The sequence below is a fragment of the Mauremys reevesii genome, linkage group 4 (assembly GCF_016161935.1).
Source record: "Mauremys reevesii isolate NIE-2019 linkage group 4, ASM1616193v1, whole genome shotgun sequence".
Taxonomy (NCBI): domain Eukaryota; kingdom Metazoa; phylum Chordata; order Testudines; family Geoemydidae; genus Mauremys; species Mauremys reevesii.
Genome location: NC_052626.1, coordinates 99,768,642 through 99,789,974, shown reverse-complemented (window position 1 = coordinate 99,789,974; position 21,333 = coordinate 99,768,642). Strand labels below are relative to the sequence as shown.

At 43.3% G+C, this 21,333-nt stretch overlaps 1 long non-coding RNA gene across 6 annotated transcripts in view; it reads right to left on the bottom strand.

The window, feature by feature from the left end:
* Window positions 1-19,674, bottom strand: part of LOC120404708 — a 92,366-nt gene extending 72,692 nt beyond the window's left edge. For 3 of the 6 annotated variants that reach the window (XR_005598124.1, XR_005598129.1, XR_005598128.1), the window contains exons 1-2: window positions 17,825-18,166; window positions 16,585-16,787 (exon numbers count right to left, since the gene is read on the bottom strand). This is a non-coding gene — a long non-coding RNA (uncharacterized LOC120404708). Of the gene's footprint in view, window positions 1-16,584; window positions 16,788-17,824; window positions 18,167-19,326; window positions 19,459-19,500 lie in introns of those variants that run through there. The other 3 variants (XR_005598126.1, XR_005598125.1, XR_005598127.1) reach the window with 3 other exon arrangements.
* Between the last annotated feature and the right edge of the window lie 1,659 nt (window positions 19,675-21,333).

The following is a 21,333-nucleotide window of genomic DNA, read 5'->3' as shown; positions in this document are numbered from 1 at the left end:
GGTGGCCAGAGATTGGTGGCTGCTGGCCTGGAGCCCAGCTGTAAAGGCAGAGCTGCCGCCAGTACCAGCGCAGAAGGAAGGATGGCAGTGTATGGTTTTGCCACCCTTATTTTTGTGCTGCTGCTTGCAGAGCTGGGCCCTCAGTCAGCAGCCACCGCTCTCCAGTGACCCAGCTCTGAAGGCAGCAGCGCAGAAATGGGTGGCATGGTATGGTATTGCCACCCTTACTTCTGCGCTGCAGCTGGCAGGGTGCTGCCTTCAGAGCTGGGTGCCTGGCCAACAGCTGCCACTCTCAGGCCACCCATCTCTGAGAGCAGCGAAGAAGTAAGGGTGGCAATACCATGATCCCCCCTGAAATAACTTTGTGACCCCCCTGCAACTTCCTTTGGGGTCAGAACCTGATCTCCCCCGTGAAATTGGTATAGTATAGGGTAAAAGCACACAAAAAAGACCAGATTTCACGGTCTGTGAACCATGGCCATGAGTTTGGTAGGGCCCTACGCATAGATTATGCAATGAAGTGGTACAAGCCATGATGCAGGTAGCCCACATCATGGAAAAGCTCAGGTAGTATCAACTGAGATGGTCAGATCATGTGATACGACAAGATTCAGGATACATTAGCCAGACAATACAAGAACTAATAGTCAGAGGACAAAGACCTTGAGGAAGACTCAGAAAAAGGTGGTTTAAGGCTTTGAAAGAGGTATCAGCTTGGAAGACACACTTAAGAAAAACACTGGGAGATGGAAAACAAGAGCCACCAGTGCTGATTTATGGACTAAAGCAAAGGCAACAAAGAAGATTTAAGGCCTTCAGATACACAATTAAAAAACTAAAACTTCTTAAGAGTCACCTTGTACTCCCATCGGTCCTCCACTGCTGCTCTGTGCACTTATCTGGGCCCTGCTTTAACAAGACGCTGAAATATGTACTTAACTTTGGGATTATTCATGTGCTTAAAGTTAGGCATAAGTGTAAGTACCTTATTGAATCAGGCCATAGTTGTCTCAACCCCATCTCCGCCACATACTGATCCAAAAATTGGCTGCTTTGTAATATCCTTAACTGCCATGCTGTAGTCACAAGCAACAACTTCTCGTGTTTTGTCTGTCTGTCTACCTCCAAGAAAGGGTATTAAGGGTCAGTAAGTTCAGTGCTGCTGACCACTTTCCCCATCTCTTCTCCTTCTGTTGTTCCATGTTCAGGCTGAACATACTTCAGGAAAATACCCAAAAAAAATATTTCAAAAAGGGATTGAGAAAACAGGAGCAGCTGCCATTTCCACCCATAGAACGCGTTAATGATCTATTTATGGGAGCAACTGGACATATGGAAAGAATAAGGCTTTTGTCTACAGCCATGAGGGAGTGCAATACTATTAAGATTAATTCAATCTGTGCAATTAATGGTGGGAGACTACTGGGGCTAACGCAGTGACAAACCCTTTCCAGAGGAGAATACAGCAACTGAGACCACCTGTGGCCAGCTTAAGCACTTGAGTTATTCACTACCCCATGTTGACTCAAAATGCAGGTTTAGTGTGACTGGCAGGCTTCCAACATACCAAGGAATTTTGCTTATGCAGAAAATCTTTGGCTTTCCATTTCGTATATCTAAGTGATATAAATAGGAATGGGAAATACCCCAGTATTCAGACCTTTATATTCAGGGACTCATTACTAGGCTATTATTTCAATGCTATGGGGGATATTTAGGTTCTGAGGGGAAAAATTGAAAAAGTAAATAAGTGTCAAGGGAAGCAGCAGCATTACCACAATGAAGGAACAACAGAGTTGTTACCTGTAATTTAAAAAAAAAAAAAAAAAGTTACATCTCTTTTTATCCTACAGCCATGAAAGAAGTGTATGGGAGGCTATCATGGCATTTTTACTCAAGGGAATTTCTCATGGAGTCTCAACCCGACTAAGGATGGTGCAGGTTTTTAAAGTTAAACCAAACGTTTCTGAAAAGAAGTAGACAAGATCTGTTCCATCAGTCAAAAACATTAGTCTTCCAAAAAGTTTACAACATTAGGGTTGATCTCCTCCAACATACGTCCCTAACCCTCATCTCACAGGCAACTCCTACTTACGGCATCATATCTAGACCAGCACTTACTGCTGCCACTGATGCAGAGAGGGAAAAAAATGTTATTATTTAAAAAAAAAAAATCACAGAAGGGAAATTTGAAAATGTGGTTTCCACCATTGCACCCAAACAGCAAAATGTTGCCATTTTAATTTTGGAATGCAAAACTTTTCACATAGCCTTAATTAGAAAACAAAAAGTTTCAGAGGAGAGCACAGAGCCCTGAGCCAAGTGAAGAACATAATACTATGGGGGAGGAGGCAGATTTAAGTAGCCTAAATTTAAAACTGGAATTCTGTAAAATGTGACATCTCCTAATTATTCCAAATTGAGAGCACTCAATTTGGAAATGTCCACAAGGCCAGTTTGTAGACAGTTAACCCCAATCTTGTTTGCTTTTATTTAGTTTCTTTTATCTGTATCTTTGCTTCGGCTAGTAGAAATCCAAGGTTTTTCATTGTAATTTTTTTTTTGGTCCAACCAAAGTAAAAGATGACAGGTAATAATATAATGTGTGGTAGCAGGAGAAATGCTGACAGACATTGTGTTACTTTGCTTCAATTAGGCTCTAATTACTTCTTCTCTTCAATTAGAAAAATCACATGAACCAATTATGCCAGATAATGTGTGCTTATCCTATTCAAACTGCACAATGGGTAAGGTCTATTCACATTGATTATCTTCAATTTATGCTTTTAGCCTTTTTTTCCCTTCTGTCTGCATGGCCCATTACAGTTTTAAAGTGGAAGCTCTTAAGCAGTTCACAGTATTATGATATCATTCATAACAATTGTTATGTTTTGATGGAAGTATAATTTTGATGCCTTGAATGCAGAGACAAAAATTCTCTTTGGATTGAATGTATTCCAATTCTGATATTTTGGTTAACAATATTCCCCTGGCTTTTAAATAAATATAACGGACACAGCTGATTCAGACAGTTGATTCTACGGAACAAAGACATTTCAAAAGCGCACGCACAGTACTGAACCCAAAGAATTTTTCAGTGGCCCTCAGGCTCGGACAAAGAAGCGTCAGTTCTACAAGCTCTTTTGGGCCTCACTTATGCTCTGAAGAGTGAAAGGTGATCAGGGAGGGAAGAAAAGTGACTGGTCTAAAAATAAAAAGGAAGAAGCCACCAGAATACAATTTTCCTCCAAAATAAACGTGAGAACATTTAGCAGCGTTAATCCTCACCACTCAGAGCCATGCATGGGAATTTGATGCCCAATTCCCATTAGAAAAGAATGAAAGCCTTAATCCCCAAGACATCTTTGAAAATCCCACCCTATATGTATACAGAATACTCACAAATCAAAGTAGTCTATGTGCTTATAAAAGTTTTATTCTCCTGTTGATGTGGGCAATTTTCTCCTGTTAATATTCATGGGAATCAAATGTAGAGTAGACCTTTACTATGCAGTGATATGGCCAGTTTCAAAACTTGGCCATCATTTTAAGTTTAGGTATAAACACTGTCTTATCTTCAGCTGTATATTCCTTTTAGGGCCAAGAACTATGATCCTGGATAGTTAGCAAACTGAGTGTCACTCACCCTCAGTCAGTTTGAAACACGCAGTGCTCTTACACAACAGGTGCCCAAACAGCGCGCGCGCGCGCACACACACACACACACACACACACACACAGCAGGACTACATATTTACTAATTGATTTCTAGAGTACACATCACCAATAATTGTGAGAATCCACCAGGGTTCAAACAAAACTGGGCAAAAAGATCAGAATCTAAAAATAAAAAATCCAGTGGGTCAAGTTAAGGCTAATACACATTCCCTATTTACCAGCCAAAGATGATCCCCTGAAAACTGTCATAAATCTTTTCCCAATATCCTCCAAGAAAGGGCTTCTGATGACTTTACAACTGCCATAAGATCACAACACTTCCTCAGCACAGCAGGGTCCTTCTAACAACCCTCAGAGCAACTTCTGCGGGCAGTTTGCAGACATAGGTGCAACTCCAACCTTGTCACATTGGGCTATGGCACCATATACCAAAAGAAAACCTGGCTAGAAACAGAAATGAAACGGACTACAATGTAGTCCCTCTCCAAACTGAGATAAATGAAAAATTTAAACAAAAAAAAAAATCACACAAAATGATGAACGTTAATATTTGTTTTAATATTGTGTCCGTTTCCAAAATTGCAGGTGATGTTTGTATAGTAGGTACAGCAGTCTCAATTTTTAAAATACTTTAAAATACTTACTTTAACCCATTTACTTGAACGAAGTGGGTATTCACCCACAAAAGTTCATGCTCCAATACGTCTGTTAGTCTATAAGGTGCCACAGGACTCTCTGCTGCTTTTACAGATCCAGATTAACATGGCTACCCCTCCGATACTTTACTTTAACCTGACAGTTTTCAGTTTAAAAAACCAAAAAACTGGGAGTCTAAACATAAAGACATCGTTATATAAAATGACTGGTGAGTGTACATCTATCAAGACATTAGGACTAACTTTCAGCAATGTACACACACAATTATGCCTCTGACCATCTTCACATGCAGTTACTCAAGTTCCACCTTCAGTTATGGTAATTGTGCACACAAATTAGATACAAAATTGTACTTGCTTTTTCGTACATGCAGTGGCACGTGTACATTTCCTAAAAATCACGCTTATAAAAGTATAAGAAATGCACATAAAACATAATATAATAGCAGCAATAGAGAAACTAGGATTTAAAGGTGGGCAGATTATTGGATATAAAATGAATGAATGATTATTTGTCCAAAATGTCTGAGAACTCAATATATTACACAAAATAATGAATATCATATTGGGAGTTCAAATATGACAGGGAGAATGAATAGCTGTTATGAAATACCGTGAAGTCATTTTTCATGAAAATTTAACTGAGAAATGTAAACAAATGTAGTATGTTTGAGGAGTCGCTATTCTGAGTTACTGTAAAATTATACACCAATTTAGATAAAATTACCCAAAGTTCAAACTTCACCAGACAGGAACTTTTTCAGATTGAAAGCACTTTTGGTTAATTTGGGGTTAAGGTCCCCTCTGCCATCTGTTGTAGGGCCTGATCCAGGTCCCGTTGAAGTCAGTGGTCCTTAATGACCACTCATAGGCACTTACTGGTGTCAGATGGGAAAAGATGTTGCATAAGAAATGTTTCTGAAGTAGTTGAAATCAGAAAGATAGCCAGACCTCATGAGATTTCCAGACCAACTGCCAGGTCAAAGAGGTTGGAATAAGTTTAGACAAGGACCTACAAACTTCTGGATGCTAATCTGAGCAGATGTGTTTCCCTCAGCCTTCAGATTTTTGCCCATCAAAAGTCAAAATTTAGCATACAGCACAAAGTCTCAGCCTCAGGAGACAGTGTCTGAAAATTCAAGCACACCTAGTTTGGCATTTCTGAGTTATAAAAGTGATAAAAGATATAAAGTTTAAATTTAAGATTTTTTGTACTTATACAAATAAAACATTGTTTTTTGAAGACTGTAGTTTTCCATTTCTCAACAGCTCACACCTCTTTCATTTGAAGGACATTAAGATTGCATTTCTAACAAACTTGATTTGACTAATAAAACCAGGGTCACAGAACTCTGATCTGGTATGAGTCCAGGCAGAACTAGAACTAGTTTAGATCAGTCTGGTAGCCTCAGTTCATTTCAGTGGGCAGAACCAGTTACTATCAATTGCCTAAAGAAAGAAAGAATAGACAAGCTTTTTATATTTTTCCCCACGTAGGATTCTGGAATACAGGTAAATGTTAGGTTTTCCCTTCTATTGTAGCCCACAGAGCTAGCTTAGCCTTTCATTTTACTCAGCCATAGCACAATGAACTTACAGGCTTGTATCTTGTAAGACATTGGCTTAAGCAAGTTAGCATGAGTATAGTTAAGTATAGTAGGCCTGTGACCCTTAGCATAGATAAAATGGCCTGACAGTTGCCCTAGATTTTAGACAGAGAGAGTTGGTATATTATGGTACCAGGCAATCGCAGGAACACTGAACAAATACTGGGGCTTGGATATTTTAGGATAGAATTGTTGGCAGGTGTCTAACCATAAACTTGCTTGAGCAATAGATGATGTATATGAGAATGAGTTAAATGGCATTAATATGTTAGCCTATAAGAAAGTGCGCCTCAATATTAGTAGAGTGAGGAAGTTAGATTTAGACACAGAAGGCTGGGCATCAGAATGAATATTCATGATAGTGCTCAGGCCCTATAACAGGCCAAGCCACCATGTAAAGGGCTAGACTAGCGCCAAGCAGGCCAGGCGCAGGCGGCGGGGGCGGCCGGCGGGGGCGGTTTTGAGCCGGTTGAGCTCCTCGCTCGTGGGCGCGTCGGGCCGCCGGGCCCGGACAGCGGACCTGCGCCGCAGTCATGACTGCGCGCGGCGCGCGTCTCCGCGCTCTCCGGTTGAGCTCCCGCAGGCAGGACTGGCTGGTCCTGTCCGGGCCGGGTGGGCCTGGCCTGCCCACAGGCATGCAGGCAAGCTCAAAACCGAAGGGGGGAACCGGACCGCCGCCGCGGGAGAAGAGGGGCGGCGCTCCGCGCTGCTTGGGGCAGCGTGATTTGTAGAGCCGCCCCTGGTAAAGGGGGTTAGCTTTCCATCAGGTCTTCGTTATTATCTACCACCAAACTTTGGGCATTGGGGAATCTGGACTATCAGACTCATTTGGCATGAAAGAGGCAGGGCTGGTCCTTTGTCTCTCACCACCAGGTCCTGAAGGAAGGGAGTGAGTATATAAGTATACAAGCATATGCAGGGAATACTACCAAATATGTCCTTAGTACTATATAACTCCTATCTGTTTAGTGGTTTGGAACTTTTCTGTCTTTACTAATTGTTCTAATAAAAAATTGCCAAGGCTTCACTGTGCCTTCAGTGTGATTGTCTTTGACCCACCCTCCCAAGGTTCCCTACAAGATATTGAACTTGTTAGTTTTAATTCTGTGGAGCCTGATTCTGGGACAAGAACCCTGTTACCCCAGCTCATTAATTAGTATCAATTGGCAATCAATTTTATTAGCCATTAAGCAGGATCAAGCAACTAATGAGAGAGATCCTAATAATAATAATAATAATTTATAATCTCTCTAATATAAAAAGTTTTCACCCCAGAAGAATCCAAAATAACTTTGCAAACTATATTCAGGTCACTTCAATTCAGTCACTGAATTGTAGCCACTTCTGTGGTGAAGTCAGCGGGTGTTAATTGGCAAATAGTAACATAGCACAACACCAAATCCCACTGAAACTCTTGCGAAGAAGCATCATGGAATGTTTGAGGATCTAAAGTTCTCAGAATCTTGGTTCTGCATCTCATCCAGAAGTGCCCCTAACAGCAAAAAACGCCCCATTACAAATGATAGGGCATTGGCTGAGTAATGATTCAGAAGGAAAAGTGTTGCCTACTGAAGTACCAGAACTACTTATCAAGACATCTTGTATTTCTCTTTTTATTCTCCCCATCCAACATCTAAAGTACTATTCCATCTATGGAGAACCAGATACCTATCAAAATCAGCATTAAAGATATTGGTGTGGCAGCACAGTTAAACTCTTGTGATCATAGCTGGCATATAGAGAACGAAATGCATATTCCTAATGATATGGAGAAATACTTAGAAATTACAAATACAGACCGACTCAACCCATCTACTGTTTTTGTCTTGGTGTGTTGGGGTTCAATAGAGGCCCCCAGTCTCACACTCCCTGGCCCCATGGAAGACTGGGTATTTTACAGAGATAGGGTGACCAGATGTCCTGATTTTATAGGGACAGTCCCGATTTTTGGGCCTTTTTCTTATATAGGCTCCTATTACCCCCCATCCCAATTTTTCACATTTGCTGTCTGGTCACCCTATACAGAGATAACAATTGCCCCATGAGTGGGAGGCTTTACTGTAGAAGTACTTTCTGCCATCTGATCTACAGAGATGCATTAATGTCACCCTCAGCAGGGGCCAGAGAGCTGGGGCCTGATCCAAAGTCAGTGGAGGCTTTCCATTTATTTCAATTAGGCTCTTCTGTCAGCAGGAAGAGGAGCCTTCCTTTGTACCTGTTTAACAGGGATAACAGTGCTATTAGGGTGTGAAGTTGGGCAATCATCTGATGAGAATAAGGGGGAAAACAGTGTAACCTTGCCTAGTGTAACCATCCGGGGGAGAGGGGGTAGAAGCAGGAATGGTGAGTTGGCAGAAAGCAAGTCCCAGAGGCATGGGACTAGGAATACAATGAGGGGAGAGGTACCACAAAAAGGGAAGAAAAATAGGTTTTGAAACAAACGTGTGCAAAGCCATTGTCTCTTGGGTATTTATAACAGCGCTGAAATACAGTTTATGAACAAAAAATATCCTCATGGCTGGTTGAAACTATTGTAAATTGCATTGCTTTTACCCCCTTTACATAGAGTACTTAAAAACAATTATGACCTACCAGTAAATGCTTTTACTTGAAATGTTACATTTTTATGGCAAGCTCTGTGCCTTCATCATTTGCCTGAAAGTTTCTGAAATATTTGAAAAGAAAGGCAGAACTGAAATATATTTGCCGATGAAAAGAATTCAGGTATGTGTCTCTCATCCCAGATATTACTTATTCTTGATAATGGTACAGGGAGAACTTTCCCATGCTAATGCAAACAAACATTCACACAGGAGTCAACAGGGATCAAACAACACAGCAGGGAAGCAGGCACCCTGAGGAAGCACAAGAAGAGATCTGAAAGTTTTACAGCATGCATGTTTTCTAGCTTTAAATATGAAAAGTAATTCAGGAGATTCAGGGTTTATATATGCAAGTTTTTAACTGAGAATGAAGTTATGCTCAAAAATATAAGCTTTGAAATGGATTACTTCAAATTAGTTTTAGCACTAAAAGGAAAACAGATTGGGGCAACTCAGTGGGAGAAAAATAGGATTTTTCTGGGTAGAGATAGACTCTTTAGTGATGATCATTCAGTCTAATAAAGTAGGAGATTTGGTTTTGGGGAATTATGCTTAACAATTGTAATTATAGAACTGTGTCTGTGATGAATACTCTGTTGTGGATACAATAGCATTGCATTTTTAAACTACTGTATAATTTCTGGGCATACTTTGATGATTTTTCTGGCAACTGGTCTGTCTATTTTATAAATCAGCAGGGGATTTGACAAGATGAGGAAAAAAGATTCCCTCCTTCCTCAATTTATACATGTTCAGTTATATTCATTGTTAGTGCTATTCTGAACAACTTATTCATTGATTTGTGGCATGTGCGCCTTAGATCACTTCTAATGTTTTTATGTGCCCTGCATGCACCTTTTACTTTAAAAAAATTGAAGAATTGTAGCTTCAGACATGACTTACAATTTAAAAACACCACATAAAATCCCTCTTTTTTCATATCATCATGCATTTAAAGTGACTGTGTCCTTTATGTCTCACCTCAGGCAAGTAAAGAAAATGCCAAAGACTTACATCATAGATTAACAAAAGACTTCACACCTCCAAAATGCAGATGAACAAAAATGTTCAGTTTCTCATAACTCTGTTTCACCTCAAGCTCCATCAGCTAAGATACCTCATTCTTACCATTAGATCAACTCCCTGCTCACAAGAAGGGTAGATGCTGAAATAGGACACCACCACTTGAACAAACAGGCTTGGGTTACTCGAATTAAATGCATCTTCATTGACCTTGAGACCATGATTTAGGCTGTTCCCCCTGAAAATAAGATCCTATCCCAACTCCAAAGCATCAAGCTCCTCCCAGATTTCTCTCTGTCCTGAACGCTCTCAGATTCTCTTCCCAGGCCAATTCCCTCTCCCCCTGCCATCCCTGTTTCTCTCCCCTCAGAATCTTTCCCCTCTCGTCCTCCATGCCTCCTCTCCTCTCTGGTTCTCCTCAGATCCCTTCGCTCTGTACCAGATTTCTTCTTTTACCTCTCTCTGGTTGATCTCCCCCACTTGCCATCTCTAGTTCTCCACTATCCTATCCCAGGACCTTTCCTTCCTGACTTTGGAGGATCTAAGGCCTTCCTTTCCTGTCTTCCTTCTCTTAGTGCTAGAGGAGATGGGGGCAGACAAACCAGAATAGACTTCCTTCTCCCAGGAAGGTGCATAAGCTAAGGTCTGGGATACCTCCTGTCACGGTTCAGGGCAACTGCACTTATATTCCCACTCTGTGGTCCCTCAAGAGCACTCACTCTAAGATCCTGGCTCCTCAGCCATCACCTCTCTTGGTTAGAGGTCTGCATCTCTCCGCTTCCTGGCCAGGGTTTTTCCAGGCTGCACAGTTAACCTGTCTATGCTGTGATGTCCCCAGTAAGTCAGGCTGCCTAAACAGGCCAGTGTCTGTGCTTTGCTTTCTCACTGAACATTATATACAGTGTAATTGCTCACAGCTAAAATTACGTCATTTCTAAAAAAAAAAACCATTAAAAACAATAAAAGAACCTATATGCATGCTCATGAGCTTACCAGAGATTACCTCACACTCCAGCAAGGGCTCTGGAAAGAGTCAGTCCTTCAGACCCCACAAGAGAGTTTTTCTGTGATCACAAGTGATAACAGCCTTAGCCCAGAACCAGAACCACCACCAGTTAGTCCTTCCTTCATACAGCATAGGCCTTTGATCTTCAGATTCCATTAACAGATAATCACCAGATAATGGTCCTCCTCTCAGGACGACGCTTCAAAAGCTGGGTTTTTGCATAGGCTAAGGTGGGTAATTTGCATTCACCTCGCCCTACAGATTCCCCAGGCAAACCACTTGACAATGTTTGTCCCAAAAGTCAATTCTTGTCTGACACATTGTTCAGCACAGTCCTTTGCAGTTCATGACACTTCCCAGGGTTCATATCCTATCTCCCCACCGGAAAGATTACATACAATCCTGATCCATAATAATACATAGTCTTTTGCATTTAATACAACGGACTCCAAAGATACGAATGAAAGTTTTTCGCAGATATTCCAGGAAATTGCCATATCTGCCAGATCTCCTCTCTCCACCTCTCTGCAGTGCAGTGAGCAGGAAGAAAACTCCTAGCATCCCTGCTCGGACTAGCATCCCCCTCTGTGCATGCTGCTGAGTGGGAGCAACTCTGCTCCTCTGAGCAAATGATGGGCAGCTCACTGCCCTCTCTTCTTCTCTCTAGCCCCTGCAGAGGGGCTGAAAGTGGGAGGGAGAAGGAGAGTGAAATCCATCTTTGTTCCCATCTTACAGAAAGTTGCTACTGTGGTTTGTTGTTCCATTAGAATCCGGCTTATAACTACTCTTCTTCCTCAAGTTGGAAAAAAACAAATCAAAATAAAGGGGTGACTTACAGTCAAAAGCAGTTCAGATTCCCCAGACTACATCACATGTCTTGGCAGTGAGAGGTAGAACCCTATAGTCAAGAATTTAGGGGGTCAGTCAAGGGTAAATCATTACAGTCATAGGATGGCTATGGTGAGAGCCCAATGCATCTGCAAGGGTCACCTCTCCTGGATGGTGTCAGCTGTTGCTCTTCTGAATTATACTCAATATCTAAGCAAAGTTAAAGGAGGTTTAAATATAGATTAAAGCAAGTTTTCAGGGACATGTTATTTATTGGGTGTAGGACAAATGAATGTTGAATATATATGGACACACACATATTTAGCCCATAATGGCCAAAACTTGTGGTGCTGGTGTTTTGTTTTTGAGAGAGAGAGAGAGAGAGAGAGAGAGAGAGAGAGAGAGAGAAGAAAAGTAAATATTGTGTAACTATACATCCCACAGAGATGCACAAGGATGTGGTGGGAATAGCCTGTCTCAGCACATCATGTACAGTACATGAGGTCTATGGTTTTAGCAGGTTCCCCTGGAATTGAAGTATTCCACAGGCACTACACTTCTCATCTTCATTTGCCATTCTATATCCCCTACATATTTTATTCCTTCACATAAGCTACCTGCCTGAAGTACCACCTTTAAAGTCAGGCAGAAGATAATTCAGACACGTATCCACCCTCCCCTCCCACTTCACCTATGTTTTTTTATTTTCACAGTGTTGTTAACATCCTTCAGCCTAGACCCTCAGTGCCCCAAGACCATTGCTGAACTTGGGCTCAGCCATAAACAGCAAAGCATTCTACAGCAACACAGCACCTCCCAACCCCAATTTGCTAAGCTCCCCTCCTCTTTTACCTTCTTTGCAATCCAAATCTGATTAATACAAAATCGTAGACACAAAGTATTTTGAGAAACAGCTTAATGGCGGGTACCAAGGGATGTGATTCAGACTATAACAAAAAGACAAGTACTAATTTAAGGTAGAGTCCAATTCCCAGAATGACATTATCTGTGTAGTGTTAATTCTTTATTATTCAAAAGATTGCTAACGGTTCATATCTGCACAAATGCGTTTATGCTTCATTCATTCCAAGTCAATAATAATGGATTCTTACTATTGATTATACATGAGCCTTTTTGTCCCATCATAATGAAATTTTAATGTTGATGGTCCCCAAACTATTATTTCAACCTAATAACAGTGAGACTTGACAATTACCTCGCTCTGTGAATTGCAGATAGAACTAATAAGGTCATCCTTAATAACTTTGTTTACCCGACATTTGGTAATTTTATAGTTATTATGTATTATTTTAAAGTCAGAAGAGTCTTTTGCAAAGAAATGTTGTTTCCCTGTGGAATAAAAGACACTTCTGCCAAAAGGAAGCCTTTCTTCTTGTCTGCTCTCTGGCCCTCAGTGTGGTGCTTGTTTCTATTAAGGGACCCCCTCAGCCTACAGAGGAGAAGAATAAGCCTCTGTAATTACAGCTCAAAACAATCTCACACACACACACACACAGGTGGAGAGAACTTTAAATCTTCAAAAACAATTTAGAAAGAGAAACTTAATTTAAGAATCAACAAAGATAGGCCAGATAGAGAAGTGATATTAACTTTGTTCAATGAGCTAAACACGTATTTTGTATTCCCACTATAAATTTAGTACCATTGTGGGGCTGTTGTATAAAGTTTTATTTCTTTATAGCTGTCATTGACAAGGTGCCATCACCAGCTCCCTTGTCTGTCCCAGGAGAACACCACTGTGGCACTCGCAACTCCTGCTGCCTGTAAATGAATACGCAGCAAGTGGATAGCAAAGGTTCTAAACAAAGAGAAGCACCTGGCACCTCTCTTTAGGCTGTCTTCTCCCAGATGTTCCAGATGCATTGGCTCAGGTAGATTAACACTCTGCCACCAGGCTTTTATTCCATTGTCTGAGGAACACCCAGGAGTCAATGGGAGCCCCCCTCCCCCCCACATCAGGACTGAAGGATTGGACCCTGTATTTTTAACCCTTTAATGAAGAACTTCAGAACATTCTTAGTTATAAATCATAAAAAACAGCATGTCAACTCATCACTGCTGGCCGCATCAAAATAAAATACAGGCTTTAAAACCTCTTCAGTATACTTTTCCTACCAGCTCCAGTTGTTTTGTTAACGCAGTCATGCCTCCAGCAAGCACTTCAGGGTCAGCATAGCTGGGATCTGAAAGGACAGTCCTTAAAGTCAGTCGAGGAGAACTGACTGGCTTAGAAATCTAGATCTCCTCACTCAGAAGGTGAGTGACCATAATAGGAGGTCTTGAGGACGTATGTGGTGAGGGAAGAGGATAGTTAAAATGAGATGACCTGAGGGACTGGAGGGCAAGGCTCCTCAGGCCTTCACCATTGACTCCTAAGGGGCCAAATATTTTCTATGGAAAAAGCAGCAGGAGTTAAAGAAATAGGCCCTGTACCCAGTAGTGGGGCCCCAGCTCAGCAAAGTACTTAAGTATAAACCTATCTTTAAGCACAAGTAGTTAAACCAATGCAACCACTCATGTACTTAAATGCATACCGAGCTGCACTGAGGCCTTAAAATCTTCCCAAAACTGGCGGTATAGTCCCCAGTCTCTGTCAGTCTGAATGAATTTTTACTAACACAACAACATTGGTGTGCAGGGGCCTATACAGACAAATAAGATAAGGATTCTCCTTAAACAGCTTTCAGTCGGACGCACAGAGCTCTTTCAATAAAAGATGGCCATCATCTTTGGTTGGGAGATGAAGGAGTTATGTCATGTCCTGCAAGCATTTCTTTCTTGTTGCCATGGGAGTCAAGTTGATTCTGTTTAATGATCAGGCACCAGCACAGGAACAGAAAGCACAGGGGTGCAGGATTATTGATGGAGAGCTAGCCAAAGTGAGGTAGGGAGGTGGAGCACGCTAAAGGAAAAGAAGAGGGAGGTTGCTTGACAGACAAGGCAAGGGAGACCGCTCCAAATGGGCAAGATGGCATGAGAAAAGGCAGAGTCAAGAGGGCAGAGTCAAAGAACAGAGGTGCGAGCACAGAATATGGCCCAAGAAGGGGAGTAAGAGATGACAAGAGCAGCTGAGGGCAGAGCCTTGAAGATGAGGACAACTTGCTTCTGGATACTGACACACACACTTGTTCCAAAAGATGGAACTTTCAAAATGTAACAGGAGATGAGCAGCAGTCTCTGTGCTTGGGGCCCAGCAGGAAGGTTCATCAATAACTGTCCTGCACTGCCAGTCTAGAGTGTCCTCCTGCCATTTATGAAACTAAGCTTCTCTAGTTATTTGTTTCTAAACAGAATACTTAAGTAAGTTATGGTTAAGTGCCATTCAAGAGACAGCATAACATGGAACACATCCCTTAAAAAAGCCCAAACACTAAACACTATGGAAATCACAAGTTGAGGTTACACAAGTAATTCAAACAACCACTTCATGAACACCTAACAGACCTGAGAAGATCCAAAGGCTTCTTTGTCCTCCAGTCTGATTTCTTATCCCCCATCAGCTTCAATATCCTCCCATATAGAACCCACCCAGCTGTGTCTCACAGCTCTCAGTAAGTTTGGAACACAGTTAAGTGCTTAGCACTTCACCTCAATTTTTCAAAAGTGACTGGAGTTTTGAGACACCTTAAAGGGAACTGAGCTCCTCTCCTCCTCCAAAAATCAGGTCCCTTTGCAGTGTCTCAAGCTGGGTATCCAAAAAAATCAAGCCTACATTTCCAAAGTATCTAAAACTTTAGGTGCTGTCTGAATGGTATTGAGAAATGCAGTCATCTGGCAATTAAATCTTAATTGCACTAGTTTAGTCTATGAATATTTTTAAAATAACTTTTGTTTCAAAACTAACAGTCTAATAAGATAGTCTGTGCATCAAGGTGTGCCAAAATCTCAAACATTTGGATTTAGTTTACACTGTGTTAATTTTGAATGCTAGAAGTGACCCAAAAAAGAAAAAAATATATAATTTTTACCATCTTTAAGTACCAGGTATTTAATATGTATTTGATTATGTATATGCCATATAACCAAACCCACCTGTATACTTTTAAATGCCACATATTCCACATGCATATTTTTAAATATTGGTTCCCATGACAGGGATCCATGTAATAACAATTATCTGTTTGTTAAAAACTCAATAGCTTTCCAAAAACATCCTTTGCTCAAGTGCATGCACCAAACTATACATGTATCAATCTGGGACAGGGATCAGCAACCTTTGGCACGCAGCTCACCAGGGTAAGCCCCCTGGCGGGCCGGGCCGGTTTGTTTACCAGCCGCGTCCGCAGGTTCGGTCGATCGTGGCTCTCACTGGCCGTGGTTCGCCGCTCCAGGCCAATGGGGGATGCGGGAAGTGGCAGCCAGCACATCCCTCGGCCTGCACCACTTCCCGCAGCCCCCATTGGCCTGGAGCAGCGAACCGCAGCCAGTGGGAGCCGCGATCGGCCGAACCTGCGGACGCGGCAGGTAAGCAAACCGGCCCGGCCTCCCAGGGGGCTTACCCTGGCGAGTCACGTGCCAAAGGTTGCCGATCCCTGATCTGGGAGCTTGAGAACCAAACAACAAACACTCCCTTCCTCAGATTGTCACCGCTAACAACATAAATACTACCCCACTACAACAGTAAGAGGGGTGCCAGCCCAGAGCCTGCCCCTGGTCCGGGTGTGCAGGGGCCTCAGGGGGCTGACTGAAAGGTAAGCTGGCAACGTGTAATCATATAAAGGTTGCAGGCCTGACAGTTACAGCCCCTTGTGAGCTTTCACCTATATGTGCACACACACAAACCATCTCTTTACTCAGCCTAGAGCCCTCGCATAGCTACATAGGTAACATGGAGGCGGGCATGCGGGGTCAAGTGTTCCCCAGATTCCTGCTTGGCCTGCCGGGAGGGAGGGAGAGGGCCTCTACCCTTCTCGTGCTGCACCTGCCCACCAACATGCTTGGCCCCTGTCCCCAGCAGGCAGGTCCAGGCAGGGGGCAGCCTGTTGCCGCCTCCCCAGGGGGGACACACTCTCAGGAAGAGAGCTCGGCGGCCCCGGGCTGGGTGCAGTGCCGGGGGGTTGCTGGGCAGTCATGTGTCCTCCCCTTTTGATTGTGTCCCCCCAGTATGGGGAGACTGGAGCTGTCTATGCCTAGCTATTAAGTGTAACACACACAGTACTCACTGTTGAGTTGTCCTCTCAGGGTGGCGAGGGAAAAAGGTCACCCCTTGGCATGGAAAAGGCCCTCAAGTTGCTCAAACCCTGGCTTTCCCTTGGCTTCCAGGGCTGGTCTGAAAGTCGAGTTGGAGGGCTCCTTCTCTCCTCTACCCTTTGTCCAGTCCAGGGCAGGCTGCCTGTTGTCTCTCCCTATTAGCTCTGGCTAAATGCTAGGGGAGAGAGTAAGAAGCTGAATCCTTTTTACCCACAATGCCTTCTCCAACATGGCTGTTGTGAGCTAGTAGGCTAGAAAGTAAGTAGCCTGCAGAGGGCTGCGCTGCCCCGCTCCGCGCGGTCCCCGGTGGGTCCCCTCTTCCCCCCCCCGGCTCGGTTGAGCTACTGCCCGCTTGCCTGAGCAGGTCCCCGGCCACGGGGCGGGGGCTGCGCGACCATGCTGGCGGCGCTCAGCGGGCGCGGGAAGGGGGAGGGCCGCCGGCTTCTGTGCCGCGGCGGTCGGTCGGTCGTCGGGCTCCGGTGAACCCCCCGCCCGGCGGCATGCCGGGCGGGAGCCAAGCCGCCCCCCCCCGGAAGGCCGCCCCGCGCCGCGCCCTGCTTGGCGCTGGGTCTAGAGCCGCCCCTGGTTGTGAGGCCAGCGTCTGAGAGGGGAACCTACTGCACAGCTGTGTGCTTTTAGTTGGCCAGGCTTCTCTTGCTCAAAAGCAAAATGGAGCTCTCTTCCCTTTGTTCCAGAGAGCCACAGAGGGGCTCATGCCTACATCTGCTTCTACTGCTGGGAGACAATTCCCTTACTTTCCTCCCAACAATGTGCTTGTTTGGGCAGTGCCAGCCATAGGTGGGGCATTCTAGGTGTGGGGTTGATTATCCTGGCAGGTCAATCAAGCTTTTGGCCCAATAACTTCTCCTCCCACATGGCTGCCTGGGTCTCAGGTACAGGCCAGACATGCAATTACAGTTCAAACAGTGAGCAATACCATCTGGAGGAAACACACACACATCTAGTACACTGTTAATAAAACCACAGTACACCACACCAAATCTACTCCACCTCTAATGAAAACTAAGTGTCTTAGAAACACTTCTGATCAATAGATCTGCTTTAATGAAGTACATGCTAATAAAAAAGTAGACTCCTTTGTAATGAACACATGCTTAATGTGGTGCCTTGAGGGTAAATACAACCATGTATTTACATGGTTGAAAAACACTCATTCCCTCTTTTAAAAAGATAAAATGGAAATCTGCATACCTAAAACTCAGAAGGACAAGTTTTCTCCACAGTAAATACACTAGTGACATTCTGCTGCTGCCCTTAACAGAGCACCTCTAATTACAGAGCTCCACACACCCCAGCAAGCTAATGAGGAATATTTTGCTTCTCCTGGTCTGCCTAAAATTTCTGCAACTTAAAGTAATAATTTTTCTTCTGCTAAGTGCACAGAGTTTGCTAAAATATAAAGGTATCTTCAAACCGGAACTCAGATCTAACCCTTCTGCCCCTCAGTTGTGGGTAAGTTTGGAGTCAGAGCTCAGTGATACATCTTTGACCTTTTTCTCTAATGATCCAGAGAGAGTGGATCTGATCACCCTCAGTCTTGGGGGAAATTTGATTTGCATCTTAACATCATGACTCCCAACCTTCTCTAATAATCAATGCTTGTTCCACCAGCTGTTTTGTTGGAAGACTGTAAGTTAAAGTTTCCATTCTTCTGTATTATCACTAATATGTTTCCCCTGACAGTTTGTGCTTAGCTTACTAAGCTGCATTATGGAGTCATTCTCACTCTTTCTCTGACTCATTCAATATTTAATACAGAGTGGAATGGCTTCAACAAGAGAGACTGAGAAAGGCCCACATTAGAATAGCCCATAGTTTGGTGGTTAGGGAACTCTCCTGAGCAGTGGAAACCCCAGAGTGGGAAATTGAACCAGGGTCTCTCACTGCCTGGCTCAGTACCCAACTCACTGGGCTAACAGTTATAAGGGAGTTAGATCAATGAGATAGGTGTTCCCCTAGTTTGAGGACCACAGTGGGGTATAGATGGAAGACAGGCATGAGGCAGCAGTGTGTAGGACCAGAAGCAGAAAGTTAGCTTCCATGGGATCTTTTATAGTAAAACTTGAAGTATTGGGTGAGGTTAGGCACTTCCAGAGTTAGTCTGCAACTGAGTGGGAGCTTTGTGGATTGCAGTACCACCTAAATCCCTTTATTTACCATCCATACAAGTTACAATGCCTAGAACTCATGTTTCTGGTGTTTGTCTGGGTCTCTGGATTTTCAAGTTGGGGGGCAGATTAAACCAGGTATGTACTTTAGTGCAACAGTGAGGTCAAGATATTAAATATATTATATATAAACTAGTGTGGACAGAGATTCATTGTAAAACTGCTCTTGACTTCCAGGTGCTAAATGAATTCTCCATTTTTCAGTTCCCACCCATTTAAGAGCCAGTGTTTTTGAACTCAGACTGCAACTACATGTCATTCTTTTTAGCAAACAAACTCTTTTTAACCCAGGATAGGTGTAGATAGTTACCCAGTTACACTCTTCCACCCACTTTGCTCCTAAGGAAGTATAACCCCAACCACTAAAGTGTAGCATTTATTTCTAACACTAAGTGGAAGCTGAATCTGTATGACTCAAACTCTCCATGTTGATTTATTGGAGTTTAGACTCTCCAAAGCCTCCTGACCTACTAACCCTAATTTATATTATGAGCGGGGACCATACTATTTGCCTTCTCTACTTACCAATGCCTGAAAGGGAGCCACTCCATTTTCAAAGGCAAGAATAAAAAACATATAATATTTACTTACAAAAAGGCCATACAGGGCCTTGGCTTTCCCACAGACTCCATTTTGGATCTAGAGATTATTCATTTTATCTGAAACCAGGTGGCTTGAGAATTAACAAACCTGCCTTACACTAGGTGATCTTGTAGGTCTTGTCCATCTCTGTGATTCTGCAAAGTGCAACTTGCTTGGTTTTTTTGTTTGGTTTTTAATGGCATTTGTTGTTCTCCTACAACTAAGCCACAGCTGCTTTCAGATGCAGACTGTGTTCTTCCCGGGTTGCTGAATAAATCAGGAGATGGTCCAGTTACCCTAACAAATTGGTTCAGTAAAACCAGACTCCAAAATAAAAGAGGGGTGTGAAAAAACCCTTACTAATTATTGAAATGCTTACTACACCTCCTGGACCATAAGGAATGCACAAGACAGCTGTGGCCCTCCCAATCAGAACTGCCTGACTGCAACCACTTATCATACCTAATCTAGTAAATTACTTTGCCCTTTCCAGAACACAGAGGCTCATGCCTCAGCAAGAATAAGCTATCTTTGCACACTATAGCATTTGGTCTTCCAGAGACAAATCCCCGTATTTCCTGTGCATCAAGATTTGGGCACAAAACTGTAGCAGAAGCCTGAGAAATCTAATGTGCTAGATTTAGGTTTATAGAGGTATTCCTGTTGCATTAGCCTGCAGGTGCATTTACTGCAGTTAAAAGGAAAGTGTAGTCATAATTTTATCATGGTTGTTTTTCAGATCTTTCTTTCCAAAACTAAGGGATCAGATCAGCAGCATGTTGGTTCCTGAGGCCAAAGGTGTTTTGTTTTCCTCCACATTCTCCTTTCAGTGGCAGTGACCATGGGACAGAAGATGACCTGGCAGTGGACCATCAACAATACACCATGGAAAACTCACATTAATGGGGCTACATCACCAGAGGGGGGAAAGTGCAGTATTGGTCAGAATGGCAGAAAATTCTTGGGACAGAGTCTCTTGAGAGGAGCAGCACAGAAGGTGCAGCAGTGCCGTAACAAGGGCAAGGCAAGTGAGGCACTTGCCTTGGGCACACAAAGCCAAGGGGTGTAGAAAGTGGTGAAGAAAAAAAAAGCCGCTGGCACAGAGATATTTATAACCCAGGTGATCTCCCCCAAGTATCCCCTGGTCCCGACTTGCTTCCGCCTTCCCAGCCCCGGAGTAGAGAGTCCCTGTCTCTTCCTTGCAGCTCCATGCTGCCTCCCTGCAGCAACTGCTGCCGCAGGGTCCTAGTACCCCCCATCGCGACTGCCCGGGCAGATTGACTCTGAGCCTGCCCTTCCCTCTCAGACCCTTTCATTTTCCAATGGGACCCTCCACCAGCACAGGGGGCCCCCGCCCACAGTCACCACTCCTGCCCCATGCTGGATGGGCTGGCACCCACCATGGGGGTGGTGAGGGACCTGAGAGGGGCCCTAGGAGCACATGCTGTGACTGTGGTGGGTGTGTGCCTCAGTTCTCAATAAAAAAATTAAGATATCAGTACTTCCTTTCTTCCACCCATTGTCTGTCTAGTCTATTCAGATTTGAAGCATTTTGGTCAGGCTGTGCTGCTGTCTGGTTGATTGATTGATGGAAGAGAAGAAGAGAGGATTTAAGGTCAAGGTAGGTGGGGGGCAGGAATGAAGGCATGCCATCACAAGGGCATGGGCCTCAGATTTCCCTTCTCTGTTCTTCTTTTCATTTTCTACCTCCCATTTATCATTATTATTAATAATTCAGTGTTACAGAAATATTACTAATTTAACCTGAGAAATATGCATTGCTAAATGCAAGCAATAAACCTGTCTCTCATCCAACAGAAAACAGTTGTATTTGATGATCTTTTTCAGTGAACTTCTTCTAACTAGACTTTTGTTTCACTGTAACCTGCGTAGGTGAAGGAAGGGATGCAGTTGACAGAGATGTATTTTATTTATATCTAGACCTACCCT